Below are 4160 nucleotides of genomic sequence, written 5' to 3' on the forward strand. Positions count from 1 at the left end.
TGTATTAGGTGTATGATGTGCCCCCCCCTTTCGAGGCAACATACCCTGAACCTTTCTTTCAGACTTTCCTTCACTTTGTCTCTCTGTGATGATTCCTGGGCAATTTCCTCAGATTCATTTGCAGTTTTTTTCTTCAGCTGTGGCTACTCTGCTGTGTAACCCTTCCACTGAGTTTCATTGCAGTGACAGTATACGCCATTTCCAGAGGTTCTATTTAGTTCTCTTTCAAATCCACCTTTTAAAAAATACTGTTATTTTCTCATGGTTCCAAATGTTCTTTTATGTCTTTAATAATTTTAAACTTAATGTAGCGTCTGTCTGATAGTTGTCTCTCCTGAGGTTCTCAGGACTCTCGTGTCTACTGCCTCTCGGTTATGGTGGATGGTATCCACATATGTTTTGTGGTTTGATGTTGGGTCTGCATTTTTATCTTTACTTACCAGTTTTGGGCTTCCTGGTTCCTGGATCCTACAGGTAGGGTAATTCCCAGCCCCAAATTTATATCCAGGTGGGCTGTGGTCCCAAATTCTCAGTGAAGACTTCTTTCTCCACTTTCAAATCATGCCAAGACAGTCAAATGTTCTTGTCTTCCTGTGCCATTAGGAAGATTTTTTTTCCAGTGAATTATTTCGAAAATGACTCACCCTTTTGAGGGCTCCGGCTTAATGTGGGGACCTCAGTAGCCCCTCCCTGCTTTGGACAAGCCCAAACCACAGTATCCTTCCCATTGGGATGCTGAAACTCCAGGCTTTCAAAGCCAGCAACCTGCCCAACGCCAGCTCCATCCCCACTTACTTTCTCACCATGCTAACTGCCATTTCCCTTTGGCTTCTGGCCCTGGGGGCCTATCTCATGACCTCATTTCACTGGGTATTCCTTACATTTTGGCCAGTGTTTAGAGATGGGTTGTAGTGGGAGGATTATTAAAGTTATTTCATCTGCCATATTGCCAGAAATGGAACTCACTTCCATTTCAGATGTTGAATGTCTTCCATGTCAGGTGTATTTTTTCTTAGAGTATGGTGGCATCTAAGCCTCCGGAATAATTTGTCCTCTGAATAGTCTCTTTTTAACTTTTATTTTAAGTTGAAGTATAGGTGAACTCGTGAATAATCTCTTATGGGTGAGGAGGCATTGGAATCATCGCAAATGAGGCAAACATAAGGTCAGTGCGGGTATCCATTCTAATCACCTGGGAGCTTTAAAAAATTACTGATGCTTGGCTCCACCCAGAAGATTCTGATTTAATTGGTTGGAGGACCATCTGGGCAGTGGCCTTTTTTATAACTTCCCAAGTGATTCTAATGGGCAACCAAGGCTAAGCACGATTATTTAAAACATACTGATGAAAACAAGCAAACCATAATGATCCCTGGGCTCCACCCCAGAATGTCTGATTTATTTTGCCTGGGGAGGGCCCCAGGCATCATATTTTTCAGACATTTCCCTGACGATTGTAGTGAGGCTTGAGAACCAGTGATTTTCCCGGGCACATGCACTCGGAGAAGTTCCGATAATGTCGGAGCTGAACACATAGGAAGTAATCTAGCCCAACATATGCATGTGCACAGCTAGCCCTCTGACTCCCAGGGACCTTTTAATCATAGAGATTCCTGGAGGTTAAAGGGCCAGAGAGTCTTTCATTCCCCTGAGGACTGTGATGGGCAACCAAGTTTGGAAACCGCTCAGCCAACCCTTCTTGTTTTACAAAAGAGGAGCCCGTCCCTGGAGAATGTTTTCCTCTCAAAGTGGCAGAGCTGATTCAGAGGAAAGCTGACCCCTACCTTCCAGTCTAATGTCCGTCTCCTCCATTTCCAAACATAAAGCCCGCTGCTGCTTTTAGACCATCTTGGCCATTTTAAAGAGGCCGATGTTTGAATTTGTGTGCAGTGACTTCAGGAACGTGGGGTTTTCTGTTTTGCTTTGTGTGTGGATGGCACGGACGAGGGGAAATAAAACAGCCTGCCACCTTGCACATAGGGTCATACTAGTAGCTTGGTGACCTGGCACCGATAAGCCATCATCCATCTCAATTTCCCCATCTGTAAATAGGGGCTTATGGTGGTTTTAAAATATAACCACAAATTCTTTAATTCTTCAAGAAGTGGGACCTAGTTCCCAGCCCCCTGAGCATCGGCTATACTTAGTAACTGGTTTCTAATGAGCGGAATGTGAAGGAAATGATGGTGTGTGAATTCCAAGGCTAGGTCACAAACAGCATCATGGCTTCTACCTTGTTCCCTCTTGTGGATCACTTCTCTGGGGGAAGCCAGCTGCCATATCATGAGGACAATCAAGGAACCCAGTGGAGGGGCCCATGTAGAGAAGAACTGAGGTTTGCTGTCGGCAACGTGATCTCACCAGGATTGTGAGTTAGACACATTAAAAGATCTGCAAGCCCCGGTCAAGCCTTCAGATGACTGTTGCCCCAGTCTATGCCTTGACGGCAACCACGTGAGACACCTTGAGCCAGAACCTCCCAACTAAGCCATTCCCAGTTCCTGACCCCCAGATACTGTGTGAGATAGTAAAGACTGGTTGTCTGAAGCTACTAAATTGGGATAATTTGTTATCCAGAATAGATAACGAATACAGAGATACTTCAAAACTAAAGCACTAAAATAGGGCTGCGTATACTTTATAGACTTACAACAGGATTCATATGCTAACATTTATAGAGTGCTTTAGTTAGACTCTGGCCAAATGAACTGCATATTAGATGGAAAGTAGCGATCGCGTATTATTAATGTTATCAGATTGCAACACATTTCATGTTCAATTACCTAAAATGCTCTTTCTGGAGCATTGCTTTGCTCATCATCTTATCCCCACTGCACACTTATAAAAGGTCACTGTCAAGATATAAAAGTATATATATGATTTAAATGTCTTGACTCAGTTGCTAACAACCATGAGCATGTTTTCAAATTGGAAAAGCAAGATTAATTTAAACTAGCTCCTTTTCACACAATGTGCTTTGTTTACTTTTCAGGGTTCCATTTCACTGCCAAGCCAAGTGCCTCTCTGATTAAAGAGTATGTTCACTTTATCTCCCTTAGTCTCCCACAAGCCTTACCCTTAAGAACAAGCATGGAAGGTTTCGCACCGAAAAAACAAACCATATTTTTACCAGAAAATATTTAGTAAAATGAGTTTTTATTGCTGAGAACTTCACCAAGTATAAATTTCATGCCTAAAAGGAATGGGCCTTTTGTATTTCCCCTCAATAAATAAATAGCTTCTTTCCTCAAGAATTACGACTTCTGAGCGTGCTCTTAAATTCAAAGCCAGTTCAGGGGCGCCTGGGTGGCTCACTTGGTTAAGCGTCTGACTTCGGCTCAGGTCATGATCTCACGGTTCGTGGGTTTGAGCCTTGCATCAGGCTCTGTGCTGACAGCTCAGAGCCTGGAGCCTGCTTCGGATTCTGTGTCTCCCTGTCTCTCTGGCCCTCCCCTGCTCGCTCTCTGTCTCTCTGTCAAAAATAAGAAACATTTAAAATAAAAAAACATTCAAAACTAGTTTGTTTTCTTCCAAGAAATAGAAAATCAGCATGTGCATATAGACCCTTCATTGGTTGGTCCTTCTTCTAGATCTGTGTCATATGGGAAAGCCAGGATGGTATTTTTCTTTCTTTTTTTTTTTTTAATTTGTTAATGTTTATTTATTTTTGAGAGAAAGCGTGAGCAGGGAAGGGGGGGCAGAGACAGAGAGGGAAACACAGAAACTGAAGCAGGCTCCAGGCTCTGAGCTGTCAGCACAGAGCCCAACATGGGGCTCAAACCACGAACCGTGAGATAATGACCTGAGCCGAAGTCGGACGCTTAACCGACTGAGCCACCCAGGCGCCCCCAAGATGGTATTTTTCTAACAGTTGTAACCGGAGGTATAAAATACTTGGGAAGAACATGAAAAAAGGCAGAGAGTGTGAGCCTGAAGGTGAAGCTGTATTTTTCAAACACTCTTATCTACCATATAAATACCTTTATGTGTAATTTATTTATTCCTAACATTGTTTGATATACTTAGAGACATAAAAGTCTATTTAAACAATGGAGAAAATTTGCTTTGCTTTGTTATTTCCTTCCCGAACCGGGGAGAGAAATGCAAAAAGGTCTCTAATAGAGGGGGGTGGGGGGAGAAAACTTGTTTAGCCGATGTTT

General features: G+C 43.0%; 1 long non-coding RNA gene across 1 annotated transcript; it reads left to right on the forward strand.

Moving 5' to 3' along the window:
• Nucleotides 1–2101: 2101 nt before the first annotated feature.
• On the forward strand, nt 2102–3254 carry LOC121045142 (uncharacterized). The gene is made up of 2 exons (XR_005797605.1): nt 2102–2368; nt 2993–3254. It is a non-coding gene; the product is annotated as an uncharacterized LOC121045142 (long non-coding RNA).
• Nucleotides 3255–4160: the final 906 nt, after the last annotated feature.

Source organism: Herpailurus yagouaroundi, unplaced genomic scaffold, assembly GCF_014898765.1.
Source record: "Herpailurus yagouaroundi ecotype Mexico unplaced genomic scaffold, PumYag 189, whole genome shotgun sequence".
NCBI classification, from domain to species: Eukaryota; Metazoa; Chordata; class Mammalia; order Carnivora; family Felidae; genus Herpailurus; species Herpailurus yagouaroundi.